At 45.0% G+C, this 24,508-nt stretch overlaps 1 protein-coding gene across 2 annotated transcripts in view; it reads left to right on the top strand.

The window, feature by feature from the left end:
* Positions 1-3,677: 3,677 nt before the first annotated feature.
* hsp90aa1.1 (heat shock protein 90, alpha (cytosolic), class A member 1, tandem duplicate 1) overlaps positions 3,678-24,508 on the top strand; it is a 31,610-nt gene continuing 10,779 nt past the window's right edge. The window contains exons 1-3 of one of the 2 annotated variants that reach the window (XM_019895019.1): positions 3,678-3,761; positions 4,681-4,862; positions 5,122-5,165. The gene's annotated coding sequence lies outside the window, so the exon portion shown is untranslated. The remainder of the gene's footprint in view (positions 3,762-4,680; positions 4,863-5,121; positions 5,166-24,508) is intronic. The other variant, XM_019895020.1, reaches the window with a different exon arrangement.

The following is a 24,508-nucleotide window of genomic DNA, read 5'->3' as shown; positions in this document are numbered from 1 at the left end:
CAACAACAACAACAAGAAAATGAAACAAAAACAACAACAAAGAAAATGAGGACATTTCCTGTTCATCGTTGTTTATGACAAATGCTTTGAGGACTTGTCTTGTCTCCCCCCCCCCCTCTCCTCGCCCCCCTTTCTATTCTTTTGGCTCCCATGCATTTAAGAAATATCCAAGCGGATGGAAGCATTTGGGATGATGCCAATCGTGTACGTTGTATAATTTGTAAATGTTAAAAAAATCTCTTTGGCAGAGGTTGACGATCAGTGTTTTATGTTGGCATCAGGGAAGCACAACATTTGAGCTAAAACAAAATGCATTTACATTTTTTTAAATTTGTTTTTGCACAAAGCAGAATTTAGTCAAATTTCATGCCTTTTTTTTTTAAGTTCATAGATTGTTCAGCTTCGGCCTAACCTAAATTTATTTAGCTTCTCCCAAAAGGGTCACAGCAGGTCCTCGGTTGACACTGGCGGTCCCAAATTTGTTGATTAAGCCACGCTAACAGAGCATTTGAGTCATAATTAAAGCAAATACAATATTTGCATGGAAAACACTTCTTCGTCATCAATATAAAACCAATCAAATTAAAAAGACAAAGTGCGGCAGCAACTGGGTAAAATGTGTGCCCCCCTTTGTCACCTCAAAATTACGTCAACATCATCGTAAGCCGAGAACCCCCTCGACTTAGTTTCCTGACGCCAATTTGTCCGTTTTGTCTTGGGAGATCTGCAACTCCAAATTTTGTTCAGGTTCCAAATAAATCTTTGCTCCATAAGCTGAAGGGCTTCAGGGCGGCAGCAAATGTAGCCCAGCGGAAGCCGGAATTTGCTGATTCATGGCGCACCGAGAACCTGATATGATGATAAATATCCTGAGCAAAACAGAGCACAATGATGGGCCTCCTGCTGTTATTATTTAAAACAATTCATCCTTGTGTTTATGCTCCCACAAGGCACTGCTCATAATGAATGTAGGCAGTGCCTTTGTTGGAGACATTTTGTTTGCATTCTTTATGGTGAGAAACTTTCCACATCCAGAAGTTGGTCTAACTTTTTAGGCGGTAGCTTCTTGCTATCATCCGTCGCTTTTTATACAACGTCGCGGCTCATGAAAAGTAACAGCGTTTGGTTTAGGGATGGCCCGCAGCCCTGTATCCCTCTGGAATAGCTCCGCCCCCTCCATTGAGCAACAGCTGAATCCCAGCTCGACATTCGGAACCAAAACAAAAGCAATCTGTCGTTGGCTGACCAGAGTTGAGAAGCATTGAAGTGATACAGTATGTTCACAAATTGAACTTTTGACACTCAGGCAGCAAGTGCAAGAACCCATTTTTGTTTCTCATGTACCGTTACGGCCCCCCGAATCCTCCACTCTTAATATAAGCCTGCATTTTTGTACTTGCACACATTCCCGCAGGGTTAATGCATACACATGCAGAGGATTTACCGGTTTGGAAAAATGTAAACATTGAGATTTGATGGCTCCACTCTGGTTGATGGAGAGACTTCTGTGTGGCTCAAAGGCTGTGAAATGTTCATCGACAAATGAGGGAAAACGAGTGCAAAGTGGAGCTTTCGACGTCAGTGAGGTTTTGCCATTTATGTCAAATGGTCACATTTTTTTTTCCTCCTCAAATATAAGCGCACCGTGCTTTGCGTAAGCCTGAGGCATTTCATCCAGTATGTGTTGCTTCGCTGACAAAGCAACGCTCGTATGACATAAAAACAAAAAACAAGACAGTCGTTCACGCGTCTTTAGTATCCGCAACAACGCTGACAGTTCTCGAGGAGTTGTTTTGGGTCAGGTGCGTGCGCCCTGTCGAGATATAAAGTGGAAATTGCTTTTTTTTTTTTTTTGGTTTGTTTGTGGCCCTGCAGAAAAAAAGCATGACACTAATTGATTTTGTGTTGCACGGTTGCCATCTGCTTGGTGGGCGGAGGGGATGCGCTCCTGCAGACAGGAATAGCGCTTTCTTCACCAAGGCGCTCCATTTGACACGCTCCGTCCGTTACCTTGGCGCCAGATAAATTGGACGAGTTAATTAAATATTAGGGCTATTGACGATGAAGGGAAGGAATAAGGACGCGTTGCCATCGAACACTCTTGGGTTTCGGCTTTGATGAAGTCATAATACATTTGTTAGGAGAGCTACTTGCTGCTCACTGAATCATTATAATATCCCGAAAGGGAAGGAAATCAATCTGTTTGTGAATGCAGACTAAATCCAAAAGCAGCGAAGGGGCCGACGAGCGATCTTTCAAATTTGACACCATGCCGAGCCCACTTCAAAACTTCTCAATTTAGCGTCATCCCTGATCCGAGGGAGTCTCAAGTGAGCGAGCAGTGCCAACATTTCCCTCGTCTCCTTATCAATCTCGAAAAGGGCTGAGCCACATTGTGCCATTCATCACGCTGCTTTTTTTTTTCCAGCCTCTCAGTGTATAACCATCCACTAATTATCACCCGCGCACCAAACCCTGATCCACTCAACTGTCATTCTTCTCTGTTTTGTGCTCAGTATTTATGCGACAATCGGGCTCCCCCCGCCGCGGTACTTTGGATTTATCACCCGTTTTTAGTGCCATACCTGCAACTAATGAGAGAAATAATAAAAAAAAAAAAAACAAAACAAATGTTTGATATGTTATGTGGAACCCATTTGTTGTAGCTGAGATGTTTCTTTTATGACTTAAAGTGCATTTACAAAAAAAAAATTTGGGTGCTTCACAATAGCAGGAGAAAGAAGGTTGAAACATGGCTTTTCGAAATCGATGGCGTTCAAATGCTAAAAATGGTTTGAAATGATGGACATTTGTGTTTTTTCACCATTTTAACCAGTTCCAAGGTTTCTTTCCATTTCAAAATCAAGCAAGTCAAGTCCAGATTTAATTTCAAGCAAGGCAGAAGTCATACAATCTTGCCTAGTCACAACCTACTGCTACAAATTCATAAACAGTTTCTAAATGGTGCTAAACTGATCTCCTTGTAGTCTATTACTTTATTGCCTTCTCGGTTAAATGAACACATCATGTTGGTTATTAGAACCAACAGAAAGTCTAGTTCCTGTTTTACCAGTTACAGGAGAGCTAAAGGTTGTTTAGGGTAGCGCTGGGGTCGTGACCCGTGGCTCCAAGGCCGCATGCGGCTCTTTAGCGCCGCCCTAGTGGCTCCCTGGAGCTTTTTCAAAATGTTTGAAAATAGATGGGTGAGGGAAATATATATTTTTTTGTTTTAATATGGTTTCTGTAGAAGTAAAAACATGACACAAACATTCTTAACGTTTTCCAATGCTGTAAAAATGTGTAGAATAAATATTACATTTCAACATTTCTGTCAACGAAGATTTGCGTCATAGTCTACGACGCACGTTTCTATTAGCAGGGCGGGATGCCAGGCAGGTGGCTCTCGCAAAAAAAACAAAACAAAAATGGCGTTTCATGTACAATTCACTGAGGGTACTGGCAAAGAATGGGAATCTGGAGGGCCGAGAGAAGCATTTTAAAACGGTACACGTGAGATATGATAGTTAACACGCTGCAAAAGTGCGCCCCGTGCCTCCGCGTCATGTCTCGACGAAGGTAGGTCGGTCTCGATTACACGTCGTGCACTTGTGGGCACACTCTTAGCAGGCACATCCCGTAACCTTCCTGTGACCTGTTACCTTGTCTTTGAAGGGTTTGCTGAAAATATGGTGCAACATTTACTTTCAGAGGAAAAAAAAAGGACCGAAGACAAGAAAACAGAGCGAAGGGACCAAAGGCAGGTGAGATGATTCAGAAGCGACATGGAATTAGCAATGTTTATCCTCAATGTCCATTTTTTATTTTTAATTCATTGTCCACAACAAAAATTCAAAATTGAAACTGGCATTTAGTATTCTAATTAGACTCCCATTTTGAACAGGTTTGGCCAGCAACGTTGCAATTAGCACTACTGTGTTCAAGCCAAGTGTGCATTCTGTGACTCTCACGGCGACAGACTTTCACCATAATCTGTTTTTATAAATCGCCATGTTTGTTCAGCAACTGGAGTGGGGAAGGGATTAGTGAAGCGGGGCTACATTCAAATCTTTGCTAGCAGTTTTAACACGGCAAACTCCCCCTTGAAGTCTTCCTTAAGCCATTCTCGATGGGACATCACAGAGTATCCTCACGTTATGCTAAATCATTTTGGGCTCTGTGGGTGCTGGATCGGCTTAGCGTGGGTTTCGAAGCGGGGCGGTGGTAGTTCTTGATGATCGACCGGCGGCTGTCGCAACCCCAGCCCGAACCCGGTTAACTAGCGCCTCTGCCCCCATGAATGTTAATGAGCTCCTCGCAGCAAGCTTGATCCAATCTCGCAGCATCTTTTAGTCGACAAAAAGGTGACATCCATCATCGCGCATCTGGCTCCGAGGGGGAAGGCCGAAGCATTTCTCATACGCTTGAGTGAGCGCTCGATTACGCTCACTTCTCGTGCTCACGAATTTCCGCATGCGTTACATCGTAACCGCTCATGCGTATACATCAATATCATACGTTTGTTACTTCTTCCACATTTGCATCAACAACCCAGTAGCAGCCTACCTAAAAGAATCAACCTCCTAAGAGTGTTGCACTACTGTTGTTGTTGCACTAAATCTATATCTCCACAATCCTCCGAGCAGCTTTTACCGCCCTTTAAAAAGCCTTGCCTTTCGACAGCGGCGCAGCTGCTGGGCCATACCGTGATCCCGATGCTGAGGACGTTCTCCGCCGCATATCTGGAGAAGCTCCCCAAAACACGGCTCACCCCCAGTCCGTCACGTCGCAGCTTCCGGAGGAAGTCGAGACTTCGATGAGCCTTCTTTAACAGATCGCAAGTGTCCTTGAAAAGTGGAGCCAAGGTATTTGAGCTCCCAGGATTAAGCACCTTTCCAAGTGTGTGTCTGTGTGTGCGTGGCATTAACTTTGTACGTTGGCGCAAGTTGACAGGACAGGAAGTCGTACATTCGGGTGAAGAACGACGAAATGAAGAAAATACTGTCCTGTAAACAATTTCATGCAGCATTAAAAATGTCGAAACACCGATGACACGTTTGAAAGTGTTTCTTGGACCTAGCTGCAGACCTAAAAGCCTTTTTTTTTTTTTCTTTTAACCTCAAGGTGCTTTCATTCCCGAGGCCACTTCCTGCCAGAACTTCCATAAGGTGCGTTGTTAACATATTTCTTCTTATATTTTTTTTAAGTTGAGGAATGTGTGGCATTGCATGTTTTATTCTAGCTCCCCTTGCCCCGAGGAAAGCTTGAGATTGTTATTGTTTTGTGAGACGGCTGCTTTGTCAACATTGTTCCAGTTAGCCCCGGGGCCAATCCCTGAGGCTACTTGAATGAGAGAAAACCCAGCAGTATGCGCTTGCGCCTGTTTAGTGACTCGCGTCACTCCATGTGCTCGAGTTGGAACAAAGCGATATTAATTAAAGCCCATTTAAATTTGTCATATTAAAACTGCTGGCAAGATTTGAATGTAGCTCCTCGATCCGCAAAGCTAAGTAAGGTAAGTCACAAAAAAGGCAGTGACAAAAAAAAAAAAAAAATGGAAGCGTTGTGTGCTTTCTCTCAAGCATTTGTGTTGGATAAAATTATGCAGGTGTAACAATTTGTTTTGTCCGGTGGGTGTATTCTGGGAATTAATACATATGCAGTATGTAAGCTGCCCCCCCCCCCCCGATCCCCCTCCTTTCACAAATAGTGTAATCCTCTTGTGTTGATCTTTTGTTCGTAATCGAGCCATAAATGCCACATTAGCGCATTTGTTCCATTATATCGCAATAGCTGCTTGAAAAAGTGGAGCACATTTATCAAACGGGAGGGGGGGGGTAAAAAAAAAAAAGCGTTGCGTGCAGAATCCAAACATTGTTGCCGCTTAAAGAGATTTCACAGTGTTCCTGTAAACTTTGCTAGTGTGGCCTTTTTAGATGCGTTCATTTTATCACGCGTGACCCACCTCCTTTATGTGCGGATAATAAGGACCCCCCCTCTCCACCCCTGCACGCGCGCACACACACACACACACACACACACACACACACACCCCGCCACTATAAAAAATTCAGATTGTTGCCGCGTCTGATAACCTTTAGTAGCTTGTGGCCTTTTAAAAGTCCCCGGCGCTCTGAATCACCCCGGCTCCCGGCCCCATTTGTCCGCCCTCTTATCGTCATCCTCCTCCAAAGCCCCTCATTTCTCCGTTTCAGGCATTGCGAGGTTGACCTCAAGCGCCACATTAGCATGCACACCTGGCGTCTGACCAGCCGAACAATGCCATTTTACATTACGCTCTTATTCCCTTTCCTCTTTGCCGCGGCGCTGTGTTTACAGGGGGGGCGGCGGTGCTCCCCGCCTCCCGCCGATGGATGGTGAAATGTCACAGAATTCTAATGGGCTGCTAATGTTTCTGCGATGAGGGGCTATGTAGGCTTGGGAGGGGGGGAAGGAGGGGGGCGGCATCCGTCAATCGGCATCTCTTCAGCTCTGCCAGCTTTTTCAAAACGTGACATGTTGCATTAGCGTTGCCCGACGTTTGATCAATGGAATAAACTAAATAGAGGCCTGTCTCGGAGCTATCAACACCTGCGGCTAATGTGACTTTGGCTAATGTGATTGAATGACATCACGGTGGGGAAATGCAAAATCCCGAACAAATTACTTGACGTCGTCTCGCCTCTAGAGGAGCGTACCATGCGACAATAGTATAATGTCGCAGACACGGCGGCGATGTGTACAACAGTTGGGTTATCTTTGACTAATTTGGCTAAACATAATGGTTAGCTTACTCGTAGACAACGACCGTCGCACCGCCAAAAGAGCTTTTTAATGTGATTAAGTAGCAAGTCCCTCAATGATCATCTTAACTTTGTCTACACAGCTTTTTTTTTTTTTGAGCGATGATTAAAAGCATGGTGTCAAAGTCAAGGCCCGGGGGCCAAATCTGGTCCGCCACATCATTTTATGTGGCCCGCAAAAGCAAATCAAGCATGTCAACTTCCACGATGCTTGCGAAAGTCTGAACCAAAATTTCAAATTGTCATACGTAATCCTTAATACTGCAAGCATTTTCTCGCCAATTGCCAGAAGTCAGCTGGGATTGGCTCCAGCACGCCCCGTGACCCTCCCTCATGAGGCGAACCGGTTTGGCTGGATAAATTTTACTCAGTAACATCGCCACCTACTGGCCTGGCATGCATATCACTGCAGTCATTTTGGCAGGATAGTACAGGAGTCATTTTGACAACGTTTTAAAAAAATATTCCCCGTTTAGACTTGATGCTTGTCAGGTCATCATCCACCCCCGCCACGATGTACGACCGCAATAACGATTAATGAATCCCTCTGTGACGGTGTCGATCAAAACCGAGCATCTTTTATATGTCCTGTCACGGTTTTGACACATGCCCTCTGATGGATTCAGTGCCAATGAATCCCCAGCTCCATCTGAGCTCTGTTGACATAATTTATGCGCGTGCCCTCCGGAAGCAGGCGCTCGTCAGCGGGCGCTGCTGCGCATAGCGAGCGCTCCCCATCACAGGCCCCGAGCCCTCCGGCTTCCGGCTGAGACATGTGCGTCATGTGATAAGGACAAGAAAGACCCGCTTGAATCGTGGCCACTGGGAGGCTTCATACGCGCACGCGTGCGACAGCCACACCGGACTCTTGACTGCACTTTGTGCCTCGGTGCTGCTGCAGGCCATCGAGCTGCACTTTGTAAATCACAGCTAATTTCTGCCCAATTCTACAGCGATGATTATATTGCTATACGGTGTCCTATAAAGTTGAGTTAGTGCCAGGTTACTTTTTGAAGGCTATATAAAATTACAGAGACATAATAAATATGTTGAGGGCCGCGGTAATAATTAATCGGGGGATGTTTTTTTTTTTTTTTTTTCCCTGATGAAGGCACACAATGAAAAAGACAATAAATGCACTTGTTTTTATGATTATTTCTGCCTCATACTGTGTTTACGATTTAGTCAGCAGTTTTCAAAGTTTTTTTCTCATCTGGAGGCAAAAACATTTAGAAGTTAGGAAACACCAAAGACGATCACACTCTCGATAGGTTTTTCTTCAGGCGTTTATGTACCCCGGCCACTTCATGAGGTCGGCTACGTCGGCGTAAGCGAATAGAAAATCGCCAAACTTCCGCCACACTTTACACACACAAAAATTCAAATGCTGCGCAGTGTAGTCTAGTTAACACTAAACGACAATGAATGAGGCGGTCATTAAAAAATAAATAACTACATTCTTGTAACTTAGTGAAACCAGCTTCAGGGGACCGAATTTTGACACGAGCGGAGAACCCCTTTTTGTCGCTCACTGAACCGAAGTCTCATGAGATTTGCCGACCTCACGCTTGAGGAGAGTTGTTTCACCCTTGAGGCATTTTTTTTTTTTTAATTATTTTATTTCCCCACAACATTTCAGGCACGTTGGACTTGGGAGGTTGCATTTGTACAGAAAAGGAAATAATCTGATGTCATTCCATTTCGACCTCAGGTCCCCGCAGTACACGCTCCCCCTTTGTCATTTCTGCTAATGAAACGATCCCTTTACAAAAGTGTGCTGGAAATGAATTCGCGAGGCTTCTGAATGAAGACAATGGCGTCCATCGTGCATCCGCGTCACGTTCGTCACGTCTGAATAGTTTTTTTTTTTTTCCCCTCCCTCCGCCCACATCTCGATCATTGTTTGCAGAGCTAATTCAGATAAAGTGATTTGTTTACTCGAAGAGAAATGTTCCCCTCTCCTGCGAATATGGACGCGTATTGAAGGTAAAACAACGTGCTGTACATCTTCCACCTGATCCCAGTCGATGCACCGGGTCAAAATACGATGAACAAGCGCGTAATTGAGGATAATAGCGCAAATGCAAAACTGCAATTTTTTTTTCCCATAAATTGCACTTTTTTTTTTTTTTTTTTTAAATCCATTTTTCAGCATAAAACTTTATGTCCGGTCGTTTTGTGTCACCCTTGCGTTCCGTAATTGTCATTCCGGGCTCATGGTGGACAGCGAGATGAGGGGGACGGCGGACGCTCGGCAGACGATGATGAAAAAGGTCGTACGTGTCGATGCAATATTCCCCCCGCCCCCGTGCGAAAAGGCCTTGGCGATGATGACAAGGTCCAAAGGTCATGTGTCATCACGGCCAGTGAGGGGACCGGGGGTGTGTATGGTGCCCTCTATCTCGAGGCGGCCAATCGCTCATCAGCCGGGTCAAGATGAGGCTAGATTTTCACTACGGGTCCAATTACAATTTAATGGCGCTATCAATTTATTTTCAATTCACACATATTCCCAGATGAATCTGTTTGCACTGGGCGATTAATCAATGTGATATATTCATTCGAGTTAACTGCTTCCAGTCTAGTTTGGTTTACAAAAGCACGTCAGCGTTGCCAATTCGGAGATTAACAGACAACATGAGCAGCATAATTGACACATTTCCTGGAGAAGGCAAGCTCAGAGTCAGTCGCGCCGAACATAAACTAAATATAAACCGGTCACAAAAACGGTGGTCAATTTCTCCGCTTTTGGGTCACAAACCGGTATTTTACTTGACGGCATGTTCTACTGATGAATACGAATGAAAGGGAAAAGGAAAAACAAACCGTTTCTTTCTTTTGGCAGATTTGGTCCTTATAATGTCACAAAACAATAGCCCTGCAGGTCTTTCCAAGGTCAGTCAAAAGGCTCTTAAACGGCTGTCAATCTGGCAAACTTTGAAAATGTCTGGTACTGAATGAGTTAATGCTCAAGGGAAGAAAAACTTCAACTTGTTTGTGATCAGGAAAAATGAGGCAAATCCCCAAAGGGGGGGAGGGGGGGAATGAAAAGCAAAACTTGAACCACGTCATTGTCATCTGCGCTCAGGTGAGGTAGGAAAAAAAATCGTTTCAAATCGGAAATCGTTTTGTGGAAAACAAAATTGGAGATTGAATTTTAAGGCAATATCGCCCAGCCCTACCTCGCACTCAATACTCCCCCCCCCCTTCCCCCAAATGTAATATTTTTCTTCCATCTGGAACGGAACACAGTGGATCGATGCTGGCGCATTTTTCCATTCACTTTTGGAGGTCAGCCTCTCCTTTGCTCTTCAAATAACATTGCGGGTTCCAATGCCTGACGGAATAGATGCTATCATTTATAAGACAAGCGAGAGCAATGTGTGCAGCCTAACGCTAATTAGCTTTTATTGTCATCCGGGTGAAATATGAACACTCCCCGGCACGTGAAGGATAGTTCTCTGCAACCAGGTCTTCAAGGGCAAGAACGATAAGCTCTTGTCTCTTGCTAGTCAAACAATGCGGCGTTGTCAGGGGGCGGGAAGAGCAGCTCTCTCGTCTTTATCCTGGCGTGGTTCTTCTCAGCGGGGGGGGGCGTCGGGATTGTTTGTTGACCCTCCGCTGGCTTTCCCGTCTCAATCATTCGCGCCAAAGTAAAACCACGCGGCTTCAAAGTCCCAACAGAAGCAGCTTTCTCTCGTCATTGTGCGCCGTCCAGCCGATACGAGTAATTGGCAGGAGATGGAGGGTTTTTTTTTCCTTAAAGAACAAGAGCGAAGTAAACTTGGGCAACCATCTTTTGAGTAATGCTTAGAGCAAAACTATTTTTAGCATACGTTCTTTTTTTCGTAGTTTTTTTTTTTTTTTTTTGACGTAACCCAGTCATATTAGCTAGTTACACCCTTTAGCAACGCTCTTAACGATGAAAATCTTTTGTTCGGCAATCTCCGGCGAGTGACGTCATTGACGCACCAGCTAGCTAAGCGGCGGGCTTCTGCTGGCTACGAGTGTGGCGCAACGTGTTGCCGACTCGCGGATCTAACATTGAACAACAAATAGCGGGCAATTTAATTTCAAGTGTCTAAAGTGAAGAGGATAGAAAATAATGCTACACATGTCGCTAAACGAGACCGGAAATGAATTATGTTCTGAAAAAAACTGAATTAAAACCATATTCATATTATATTGTTTTTTTTAGAATTCAGTATATTTTCATATTTATTTATTTGCATGTATTTATGTTTAAATTTGCCCCACTGAAAATTTTTCTCCACAAGACCGTTTGCTACTATTCACAATGTGAATTTTAGAAATAAATTGACTTCACACTGTAATATTGCAACCATCTTTGGTCAAATGTTGGCTCCAACCATTTTGTCAGTCATATTTTTTTGGCTCGTGGAATATTGTCTCTTCATACTGCGCAATTACCACTTAGGAAGTCACCTCACGCTGCCGACCTGACCTGAGCTGAAAACCCAGAGGATAGCATACCCATTGTAGCATTCAAAATCCACCCCACCTGTGTCGGGGAAAACGGCAAATGTCTCACAGCAGCTGTCAGATCTGTCAAAAAAAAAAAAAAAGGATGAAACAACAACCACGTTCATCCTGACAAAGTGCGAGAAGGTGGAGCTCGAAGCTGCGAGAGGCAGGCTGCTTCATGTCAGGCGCGTTCAATTGACATCACCAGCATGCTCGACCGATGCAGGCAATCCAATCAAAGTGTGAGTGACACCGGCAAAGAAATGATCAGAAGATGCTTTTTCTTTTTTTTTTTCTTCAAATCTTTGCACCTCATGAGCATGGAGGGGTCAGCGCACCCGCCAAGCAGAGAGGAGATGAATAATTGGACACCTGGAGGCTAGCAGAACCAGAAATAGCTCTTTTTGTGTGGAGAGCATACGTCACGACAAAGCACGATTCAGGCCACGAAGATGTGAGCAGGAAAAAAAATAATTACGTTTTCGAAAATCGGAAAAAATACCAGTATTCAGTCTAGAAAAATATATCTGTTCTCGGGCTGGATCTGGCCCCCGAGCCTTGAGTTTGACACCAGTGGGCTAGATGAACTGGTGAACAGGATAAACCAAATCAGCTTCCTTTTCACGCGGGTGGAAAAAAAATAACCCAACATTGTGGAATCTCTTTTGGTAAAACGGATGGCATCCTGCTAACAGCATGAACTTAAATCACCTGTGAGAAACATTGCACTGCTTTGACCATGAAAAAAAAAAACACCTAACACAACAGTGATTTGATGTCGGAAGGGTAAGTTCGGTCAACTATGCAACACAGTGCGGCCTTGAATGCTGAGTTTTATTGCTCTGGGAAAAGAAAAAAAAAATCTGACAGGCGAGCAAAACTAATTGAAAGTGTTGGATCGCCACATTGTGTTTTCGCGGCCAAAAAAACAATGTCGCCAGGCGTGACATGAGGCCCGCTACTGGATTGATGAATATCATCTCCACCGGAATACACATGCCAGCAGTTTGGCATGCCGGCAAAAGCGATTAAAAGCGCACGATGCATCATTTTTTTGGGGTGGTGGTGGGGGTGAACCTAGCGTAGCACATTGTCGAGGAGCGCGGCGATGTTGTGTGAAATGGAGAATCAGCAGCTAAATTTCTCAAAACGATTTTTCACCCAATGATTTTTTTCCCTAATTTTCATACCGTGTGTCGCCACGGCAACAGCGTTTGATGAAATAAAAAACTTTGAACATCATTAGGCGAAACTGCCATGACAAGGCAATCGGAACAAATCTCAAAGAGGAATTCTTTATACTACGACTGATATAGAAGGCTTAAAAAAATGTAATCGCATGTTTGAATCAAACTCACAACGGGTGGTCAATGTGTAATCATTTCCTCCTCCTTCCTCTTTCTGTGGCATAAGCGCAGCGTGAGTCACCGCGAGCACCTTTTTTGTCCTACGTTCTCGCCGCGCCGCCTCCTCTTCGCTTCAAGGTCCTGGGCGAGAGTGTTTCGCGGCGCTTTTTAAAAGACACTTTGGAAGAGATTTTCTCTTAAATCACAGTCACGAAAGTCAGACAGCTGTAAAATGGACTTTTTGTGCAATAGCGCCAGCTTTCATTGACCTTCCCGGAAGCGTCGGGAAGCGGGAAGGCCCGGTTAAAGTGGAAGGTTTTAAGTCATCCTCTCCGACATTGTGACAGTGTTCCTGGGCTCTTATTTCTCCTCTGCCAATCAACTGTCGACATCCCACGTCTCTCCTCCAAACTTATTTGCCTTAGGCGCCACCTTCCTCCCATCGCCTGGCTTCCTTCTCCTCTTTCATTAACCTAATCGCTCACCGTCTGATTTCCTCTCCGCCTCTTTCCACCTTCCCGTCCTCAGGTCCTTCCCGGCGCGTCCCAGAGGGAACAATGGTGAAGGTGAGCCAGCCGATTAATGTCCGACTGATGTACTGCCCACTTCTGTGGAATGACCTCCATTAGGTCCTGGCAACCTCAAGGTCGGTCAAGAGTAGATGAGGCACTGATTTGTAAGATCACTTTTTGAGAAGTGCATCTTTTTTTCTTTTTTTAATTTACACGTAGAATCATTACGGCAAACTCCCTTGCGTTGAGTGTTCAGTGTCCCGTGATTTCACATATTTCGTACGTTAATTTAGTCTTGTCTGTTATTGGTGCAATTCCACTATTAATCACTAGATGGCAACACATAATTATTTTGAGACATAATAAATTTGAGGAACAACACCAAACAGGAAGTCATCAACGCAACTTGGTGTTTGTTGACAAATTCACATTCACTGTCATCGTGTTTTTTTTTTAAGCCTAAAGAAAGCAAAGAACCTAACAGGTAGCAACCAGATTTTGTGCCTCACCATCCATCAAAAAAAAAAAAATCAAACCGAGTCCGACTCTGCTCTTATTGGACATAGTTGGATTTGGACAATGATTCTGCAACAATACACTTATTAACCCCCCCCGCCCCGCCCCCCAACCCCGAGACGCATAATTGGCGTGAGTTAAAAAGTTTGAGATGAGGTATTACTTTAAATTATTCATGAGGCTGTTCATCAGGGAAGCGCTCGCTCTCCATTACGTTATTGGTTTATGCAAAACAGGAAACTAACTGGCTACCGGAATATGAGCGTCGTTAAGTGCCCGCGCAAACGTATTTGGTTGTGTGTCACTTGGACACACAGACAAATTAGATAAGACTCGAAAATAAGGACGAAAGTGGAAAAGCAACCAGACATCCATAAATTGTGAATACAGCTCGTCGTCTTCATTAGGTGCACGCTTTAGCTGGGGCCTTGTTCAAAGGTATCAGGAGAAAGGCTACGAATCAATTTCCAAGCCACTCAGTCTACCACAGAGTAAAGACAGTCATGTTCTCGTGGAATTACACAGGACTGAACGTTCTTCCAAAATTGACAAAATCTGGCCAGGTAGGCTGCCAAAAGGCCCAGAGCAATATTGAAGGAGCCGCAGTCATTTCTGGCGAGCGTTGACCATTTAATACATGTGACAACAATCTCCCGTCTGCTTCACATGTCTGGGCTGTGGTGTAGGAGTGCAATCTTATCTTTAAAAAAAAAAGCACACCTGAGCTCTCTGTGCGAAAATATACAATTGAATTGTACTGGTTGTAGGTCACATGACTAGTGGAAGTAGTTTTGAAATTATTCATCCTGGTCTCATTTTTTAATATCAGAAAAGGAAGAGCGGGGTGTAGACTTTTGATATCCACAGTATGAAGTGATTATACATTTATATGTTTTCGTAGTGGTACCAGCCGTCAAAGGGAAACCACAACTACAATGCGGCCAACACCAAAAAATTGTTTGATGCCCCTGCTGAAACGTGAATGTACCATCTCTACACGGATTGGCTGCGTGCAGATGAATTGAATGCCTCAGTAAGTCAGATAAAAGAACCTTTTTTTTTTTTTTTTTTTTTTATAATGTCAAGAAGGGATGTGAGAGAGGCCGAGGTGAGGGATACTCAAAGTCTGACGCCATCATTTCGGCGCGCCCGCGAGGCTGAGGTACGGTACAGTACATGCTCGGTTGCGTCATAGGGAGTAAGAGCTAGAAAGAGAATCATCAGATCGGCTTTTGATATTGGCCCCTCTGTGGACTCGATGGTGAGAGAACAGCGCAACGGCGCTCCACTTTTCACAGCAGATGAAATATTCTTCGGTTGGCTCCATACAGTACTGCGGTGGTGTTTCTTTGAACGCGAAGAGAGCACGGACACGGCTTTGCCCGGTTTGTTTGTTGTCGGTTACGCCGTCCTCTGCTGCACCTCGCTTGTTACATAAAGCATAAAGCATTCTCTTTGTTCGCTCTCACGGCAACGGGTGGGGGTCCCTGGCGCTGAGAGTGATGTTAACGCATTCATTGATCGGTGCTGGAACAGCTGGCAGCTCAAGAGAGGAACACTGCATGGTATTTTTTTTTTTTTTTTTTTTTGGTCTCCCTTTGTCTTAGCTTAGTCACATTCTTGCGAGATGACTTGAAGGAATGCAAGAACTGAAGTGTTAGTCTGATTCGGCAAAAATTCACGTGTACAAAATATGTCACTACTAGAATGTCTCAGGCGACAGCCTGAGGCCATTATTATTTGACTCAGGCTATCAACTGAGACCATTTTAGGCGCCCGGGCACCCTAATTTCTCTGTGGTACACCTAAAAAAAAAAAAAAATGTTGCGCACAGGCTTTCGAAGGGTGGGTGAGGCAGGTAATAGTGACTCAATTCCTCTGTACCAAATGTTCGATATCTTCTTCAGTGCAATTTTGGTCAACACAGCCTAAGCGTAGGATATTTTATTCATGGTTCTACATTTCAATTCTTGAGTATTGTCTCGGACTCATTTCCGACCAACGTCAATAACGCAGCGATTTCTATCGCTAATTAAAAGGTGCGAAATGAATCCAATAAAAAATGACTTACTTATACTGTATTGTACGGGGCCTGCTGCCTTCGTTAAGTGACAGCTCCGGCGTTAGCAGCTAACAGATAGCTGTCAGCAAGCAACATGGCGAGAGTCATCAGATATGAGCCAGTTCAATCGACGTAAATGAAAGACGTGAATAAAATGGTGATTTTCTGAACCAAGTCTTGTCCAGAGGGGCTTCACCAGCTACCAGTTTGAACGTTGAAAATGTTTACGCTGTGGTCAAGGTGACAGCGGAAAAGTGAAGATGACCATTGCAATAATTCTACCTGGTGTCACACCGTAGTTGTTCTCATAAAGAATTAGGATATGATAAGTGCATTAAATTTACTGCCTCTGCGCTTTTTTTTTCTGTTGTTTATCACAGTTTAATATTCTCCTGCAGCACTCAGTGTCTTGTTTGCCGGGATGTCATTTCATTTTATCTCCTCGTCTTTCCCCAACTTTGTTCATTCCTTCAAGGTGACGCTTGCACTTTTTCTTGTTCACTGGCCGAGATTAACAAACTCGGGAATCAGTTGCGTCTCCTGAAAAGACTCCTAGTTGGAGAATGACACCTTGAGCCAGTGGGGCCCTCGTGTTTGTTTAGCGCAACCCCAGTAGACACGGGCCATATGCCGCTTCCTGATGGTCATTTGTTTATCGCGCCATCTCTGGAGACGTCGGGTTCAACCGTGTGTCGGAAGAACCGCAGCTGGGTCGGCCCAGAGGGGGCTCACCGACGACTTGGCCCAGCTGTGGATCTCTGTCCTGGGACGCGAGGGTCCCCATGGAGTTGGTCGCTTAGATCCAGGCCCACATTGGACACGGAAAATCCCGGTCACCCATGAATGACCACGGCCGTGAACCATGCCTCACAGTATACTATCATACATGATCTCTTGGGCATCAATGCAAGTTCGAACCATTGCCTCGCAGTTCTGAGGTTCTGGGTTTGAATCTCGGCCCCCAGCCTTCCTGTGTGGAGAAAGAGAATTTGGATTTTTCTCTCTGTCCTCTAGTTTCCTCCCAAATTCCAAAAACATGCATGACAGATTCGAAACTGTCCATCGATGTGAATGTGAGTGTGATTGCTTGTGTGTTTGCCCTGCAACTGGATAGCAAGAAGAGGGCACACCCCTGCCCGGATAGGCCGCAGCTCACCCATCATCAGAATGAACTTGAGCGCCATTGAAAATTAATCTTTGAAAGATCACCACAAAGGGGTGGAGACTATGCCAGTGAAACGCAAAATAGACTCAGGATTGGTCGCCAGCCACTCGCAAGTGTGCCCCTTTCGCACTGGCCAGCTCAACAAGGCTGACTCCTTCCGCCTCGCAGCGCACGTCTTTCCGCTCCCACGACACGAGACTAGGCTAAAAATAGGACATTGGCCTTGAGCTCACATAGCATCGAATGACCCCGGAGGGAACGAGTTTGTGTTTGCTCGAATGGCTTAATTGCCAGTGACGCTCATTGACGTCATTGATAGATCACGCAAATTCGGACATTATAGTCGATCTACCGCTTTTGAAATACGACACTGCCAGTCCACAAGACTCTCAAACTGTGCAAATACTAACTGTCAGTCAGTGCATAAAAGACAGTCGCATGAACCACGACACCGTGGAGTAATTTGTGCGAAACGGACGCCCGAATTTGCATGCGTACGCTTGCACTTGACAACCACCTTCTCTTCGCGCGAGCAACGTCTTTCCGCCGATGACGAGGCTCGACACCACACAGCTATAATTACAGCGGTGTCGACTGCAATACAAAGAAAAGGAAATCACGTCTCTGGCTTCCTCCTAAATTTCCTGTGCATGCATGACAAAAGCTGCCGAGGAAAGGAGGGGAAAAAAAATAGCAAGGATGCAGAAATTAAATGCCGCTATGGGTTGGAGTTAACGCGTGAGCCTGTCAGAGCGCTTTAGCCAGAGCGGTGACATTATCAGAGGCGACCTCCTCCGCCACTTGTGTGCTAAATGTACAACTGTACGCAAGTTGCACATTCAACACACCCTGCTATGCACCGCATACCGCAAATCGTGTAAGACAGAAGACGCTGGGCTGACCTCGCCCTCGACGGCATTTGTGAACGCTGTACTTGACGCAATTAGACTTCAGCACTTTAAAAAAAATTAAATAAACGGAAAATCCCCACGGCGGCGCAGCTGGCAGGAATGTACAGGATTGCATTTTGAACGCAGGCTCAACAATATTTCGTGAGAAGACAAATGGAAGGTGACTAGATGTTCTGTTTTCGTGGACCCCTTTTGGGACAACCAGAAAAGGGGTCTGATGTTTTATTCAGATCATCGTTCATCCTAAATCCTATCCTGAAATTAACCACCATCACCATAATCATCGACATTGATTCTAAAGTCTAACCAGCGACCATTTTTCTTGACAGCTCAAATTTTTGTGTTAGCAGTAATCCCGCCCCCTTTTTTTTTTTTTTTTTTTTTTTTTTTTTTTTTGGTCATCTTAAAAGTGTCAAAAACCGAAATCACATCTCATTGTACTCCGTCTCCCGTCGTTCGCAGGTCACGCTACACGGTCGCTTCCTGTCTCTTCGCCTGAACGAGCTCCCTAAAGTCGTTACGGGCCCGATCAACGGCGAGATCCAATAACGGACGCACGCGTTTAACCCCTTGAGAGTGTCAAATGGCAACAAAGGAGCGAGGATAACAAGGTGAGGTCTAAGTGGGCCTCCCCAAGGGTGAGAGAGTGCTGGAAATGGTGTTGACGGGCTTATCCGTGAGAGCAATCATAACCATACGGCGAACCCGTTTATTGCGACGGATACAATCCACAACGACTTCAAATCACTAAAAATCTGCGCTATCGGAAAAAAAAAATGTCCTACATGAGTCAATTTGTGTTTTAACCCTTTCATGCACCTTTTAACTTGATAACAATAAGATGTCCACTGTCGTAACCAGGTTAATGTACAGAATAGTGCATTGTTGACTGTGGTTCTCCTTTCAGTAAGAATACTTCCAAACCATGGCATTAAAAAAAAAAAAAAAAAAAAAGATGGGCCATGATAAGAGTGCACCTATTGTGAGTATAAATGAATACCTCTGTAACACAGACACAGGCTTCGTAAACCGATTCTTGTCTGATGTCTACCTCACAATTAGCCGCGCTCTGTTTGCGCCCCGATACATTTTTTTTTTTTTCTCAATGACAAAAAAAAAATTGGAGGCGAGAAAATAGCTCATTACTGAACGGGGACGACGCTATCGCAGCAAGCTAATTGGTGTCGTTTAGTCTGCAGCATATGCGGCTAACTTTTCAGCCCACACGGGTCACCGGTAAATTAACTGAATGATGATGCCATCTGTTTTCTGCTGCTGGCTGCTGCCGGCATCTCTATTCAGTCTTTTATAATAAGAATGATAATAACAATGGGGCGGCACGGTGGTGGTCTGGTTAGCACGTAGGCCTCACAGTGTAGAGGTACCGGGTTCGATTCCAAGGCCCCGCCTCTTAACCACTTGATGCCTGAATTAAAAAAAAAAATTCAAATAGGCGTGTTTTTGCTTTCAATCACGTTTGCAATGCTGATAAGAGTGGCAGTTTCGAAAGAAAGTGCCCAGATACGCCACGCTTATTTTTAGCGCTACATCAAACTAACGGACAGAAATTACGTCTGTAAAGCTGTTGAAACTTCCTGAACGCGTCTCCTTGAACAAACAGCAAGCAGGTCGCGCCATGAAGTCGAAAGACGCTGTTAGCCTGTGATCCTTCCGGTAGCGTCGGTGGCGGTACTCCCGCGGGAGCGGGGCGCCACGTTCGGCAAGCCGAAGTCACCCGGTATTTGGATGCGGTGTCAACGCGCAAAGGCGCAACATCAAGCGCCACTCAGACCTTCATGTCAAATCTTGAAGACTCCCGTGTTTCATGTGTGCGCCATCCTCGCTGCGGCGGCGGGGCGACTTGTCAAGTCGGCGTCATTTTTTTTTATATATATTTTTTTTTTAATAGGAAAAAAGTGATGCTTTTATGGCTTTTGAGTGCATGTGTGTGATGCGCAGCTCTTGTCTTCATTTGTAAAGATGCATTCAGACACAACTTGTCAGCTGTCATCTGGAAAAAAAAGATGAACATTTTTACATCTTTGTGAGACGCTCGAGCAGAAGAAGCTGCTACGCGGGGTCCGATAATAATATCTCGGTGAAGCAGCATGTGGCTAATAATTTTTCCGCACAATGAGCCTTTCATCCATCCAGATGTTGGACTCTTAAGCGTTTTAGGGTCGTGGTTGAGTTGGACATGCTAACCGCTAGCTACTCTCTGCTCCAACTGCAAACACTAAGATTCAGCCGCGCGATGCAATTTCGGCCCTCTGTCCAAGCTTGCCCCCTAGTGAGGAATGCTTGCTCAGGTGAACTCACATTTCAGAGTGTGAAAAAAAAAAAAAACTTGACTTTGAAATAAGTCCTTTCTTTTTCTAGATTATAAAATTAGGATCAGCCTCGAGATGTTATTCCGCTCTCTCCTTTTGACTTTCATTTCGAGACCAGATTTATTTTTATTCTTCCCGTCTGCGGCTTTTGGGCTGCCTGCGTGGGTCAAAGATGAAACTCTGATTCCAGGAAATAAAGGCGGCAATCCTCAATCGCTCAAGTATGTCGAGGGTTTGTTGTTTGTTTATTGTGACTCTTCAACAAAAGATGACAAAACGCTCCTAAATAATTTTGAGAAGCAAAACAATAAGCGGCTTTGGTACATATTTTTCCAATCCGGAAACAAACTCCATCATCATCCAGCTCGATCTCTCCCAAACGACCGCTCTAATAATTCCATTAAAAATATGATTTATTCATACCAAAGTGAAACAGATTTAAATGCTGGCTCTCAAATCTTACATTTGTCATCCGAAGTGACACAAGTAGTGAGCTCCCATCAGATTATCATATTGATTTATTTTGTCTGACTGGAGTGCACCGTTGTCAGGATGAATAGGAATGAGTCAACCTCGTCCAATTAGGCTTTGCAGTCCTTGAAGAATCTGCAGGAAGGGGTGGGAGGCGCGAGGGCTATTTTTCAATTTTCTATTTTTTCAATATTTCCCAATGCGATTCATCAACCCCGCAACTCTGGAGGCGGAGTAACTTTCATTCATTCATTCATTTTCCGATCCGCTTAATCCTCACAAGGGTCGCGGGGGGTGCTGGAGCCTATCCCAACTGTCTTCGGCCAGTAGGCGGGGGACACCCTGAACCGGTTGCCAGCCATTATTCTTCTGGTCCACCAAGGCCTTATTGCTAAAACATGAAAATAAATACATATAAACATAAAATACTGTCCTTTTTCAAATTGCGCAAGAGCCTTGCGCCAGAAGCTAACGTCTTCCAACGTCACTCCGTGCTTTTCCCGTCAGACATGTTGTAACTTCAAGTTGCCGTGATCAGTAAAGGAAATGATTCCATATGATTCATTTTGCGCCAAGATGACATCTTGAGCACTTTTGGACAAGGTCCGAACGTTCAGGTTCACCGTGGCAACGAGCCTCGGCGCTAAAATGACAAGTTGCGCGCTAAACACTCGCAAGCAGGAGGGGTTAATTACTGGGATTCCTCGCTGCCGCTGTCGCCCTGCACCAGTGACTAATAGCTTTATTAGGGCAGCTTTCTGTCTAATTAAACGGCGCTAATCTCGTTTGGCAAATATTGCGAGGTGCAAGTTCAAGGTGCTCCTGTGGGGGGCCTCCCCCCACCCCCACCCTCGAGGTTCGCCTCTGCGCCATGACAAGCCGATTTTACAAGCGTGGCGTGTCGTTAACATCTGCCACTTGTCATGCTAAATACAATAAGTCTGTCAAATGGAATGACATATTTATTCGAGTCGGCTGTGGATCAGCTACTTGGGTCTTCCACCACTATCACAGCGATGACAGAAACCGATATAACAGCACGCCACTGTGCCACGTACAACAGCTGAAAGAGTTTCACAATCTGTACGTTTCTAATATCAGAACAAAGCACTTTGCTAACCCCTGACCACCATTGTTACAACACTGCCAGAGCTGCAATTCAGCGCTTGTCAAAAGAACGGCAATCGGCACAGCATGCGAGCCCCGCCGGAGCCGCAATCAAGTCATTCCGTCGCAGTCTTCAGTGAAAAATTCAAGCTAATTACTGACATCGCCCGGTTGGTGGGAATCACGTTGCCGCGTGGGCATGACCGACAAACCACCATTTTATTTGTGACAGCATCACACACTAAAGTCAATGTAGCTGTCCTTCTAAAACCTGACAAATATATTAAAGCCATGCAGTCGTCCAGAGATAGGCCGAGTTCACTGGTGACCATAAAATGAGTGAAATATAAAATGTCTGACTGGACGGATGATTGGCGGCCCGGTGGGTGACTGGTTCGCGCGTCGGCCTCGCGGTGCAGAGGTGCAGGCTTCGATTCCGGCTGCGGCCTTCCTGTGTGGAGTTAGCATGTTCTCCCCGTGCCTGTGTGGGTTTTCTCCGGGTACTCCGGTTTCCTCCCACATTCCAAAACCATGCGTGGCAGCTCTAAAATTGTTCCAAGGTGTGAGTGTGAGCACGGATGGTTGTTCGTTGATGTGTTCCAGGTGTACCCCGATGATGGCTGGGATAGGCTCCAGCACACCCCGCAGCCCTTGTGAGGATCAGTGGATCAGAAAAATCATTTGCCTGGTCCCAGAGGGTGAAAGGGATTTTTTTTTTCTTTTGTTTTGTTCCAGTTGCTAAATGCCAGCTCTGGATGAAGCAATTCAGTCATCCATGAGTTTTATACAGTTTCTATCATGTAATGTCATATACCCTATAATTCACGACACACAAGGCCACCGGCTTTTTCAGTTTTTCTTTTCCAATTGACCTTGGAGCAGCGTTGCAAAATTGCCACCTGGCAAGAAGTTTTTCTGTCCCCGAGTGCAGTTCAGCGCCAGTTTGGGAAGCTTTATGGTCATAATACTGCTCCAATGAGAGCGGTGATAAAGCTTTACCCATACTGACCTCAGCTTGTTGAACATCATCATCTTCTGCTTGAAGCCTTTGAACAACTTCAAGGCAGTACGGGTCAAGCGTTATCATTTTCCAAAGGATGTGCTGAATCGAGGTTTTGTTGACGCTGGCTCCGGTGCATCCCTTGACATCAATTTTCCCTGCTTTGTGGCCACATTTGCTCTAAGAGTTCAGTGTTCCCATCCATGGGTGACAGCAGCAGGCACTCTGAACCCTGCATGATTTATCCAAATTAGAATTTATTTTGAGAGACGTGCCATGGATAGCATAATTTGACCGACATGTTGAAGTATTCTCAAACTATCACTGAGCTGGGTGGGTCTGTAATACATCCCCGTAATTTCAAAAAAATAATAATTTTTCCTAAAAGCCTTCAATGACGAATTTTCTACTGAGCTAATCGCCCTCTTAATGTCATCAAACAATATTATCTCCGTAGACGCCATTTTCTTAATTTATCCAACCGCGGTCTCGCAGCCATGTTTCCAGTCCAAATTTTAAAAAATAAATAAAAACGGACGCGGGGAAGCGGCCGCGCTTGGCCTACAATTAAAATAATTCTTGCAGTAATTAAGCAGAATCAAATTAAAGCGCACGGCGCTTCCTCCAAGGAGAATGCGGCGTGTGTAATTGGAAATTTCGTAATGGTTTGCGCGATTAAATATGCATTAAGCGGCGTGGCATGCCTATCAGTCAGCGACGACGGCGGCGGACGGCTGGTGTAGAGCTAATGTCGCTTTTAAAGTGTTCCCAATGTCGCCCATCGCGCAGCGCATCTTGGTAATCGCTCGTTGATAGCAATCGCTGCTATCGTCGCTGTTAAAAGGGACATATCGCCGAAAGTGACTTTTTAACTCGGGCGGCGCAGCGTTGCCTCCGGTTGATTTCTGAAAAATGTCTGAGGATCGAGACTTTCTGTCCAGGCTAATTTAGAAAATAATTGTCAACAATGACCTGTTAGCAAGGCGGGGTGAAGTTCCAGAGCCACTTTCAAGCGGCTACATTGTCTGAAACAATATCATAGTCAGATGGCAACTTATTTGTTTATTTTTGTTTGTTTGTATGTTCACGTGAGCGCCGCGTTTGCATGAACCTCGGCTCGCTCTTGCCCGCCCGTGTACAGTACGATTTAAAATTCAAGCACAGTCGGGAGATGGGGAAATGAAAAATTGATTTGAGTGGAGCGCCACGGAGATGATTTCTTTTCAATGTCTGATTTCCCTCAACGCTTCTGCCAGTCTTTTTGTCTCTCGCTAGAGTTTGAGGTGAGGATTGGGCTATGAACAGCAACGTGTTTCATGGTCACGCTTGCGCGCGTGACGCTAACATACATCGAAACATGTTAACACGGTTCGGTGCATCAGGTTTAGGAAAATAAAAAAAGGGGGGGGGGCGCTAAATATTGGCTGGCTGGAAATCGTAACTCTGTATTTTGTTGCTGATTTTGAAACCCTAACCGTGTCTTGAACCTTTTTTCAAGTCTTGCTGTTTCAAGCCTCGGTTAAGGTTTCAGCCCTTGTTCGATCACATCATTCAGACTTGAAACCCTAACAATAGATTCAAACCATACCACCGGAGGCATACTATTCTTTTGGTTTGGTAATGCTTAGATTTTTTTTTTTTCAATATAAAATATCTGCTATGCCTTGATAAAGGTTGGGAAACCTTGAATTATGATAATCCCTCAAGCAAAAGATGGTCAAGTGTCCTTGACGCTCGGAAAAAGGAAAAACTACGATCGGGGAGAAGTCCAGCCTCCCGGCATGCAACAAATAACCGCCGAAG

Source organism: Hippocampus comes, unplaced genomic scaffold, assembly GCF_001891065.2.
Source record: "Hippocampus comes isolate QL1 unplaced genomic scaffold, H_comes_QL1_v1.1 scaffold8, whole genome shotgun sequence".
Lineage (NCBI taxonomy): Eukaryota > Metazoa > Chordata > Actinopteri > Syngnathiformes > Syngnathidae > Hippocampus > Hippocampus comes.
The sequence above is the reverse complement of the archived record's forward strand: the minus strand, read 5'-3'. Positions and strand labels throughout refer to the sequence as shown.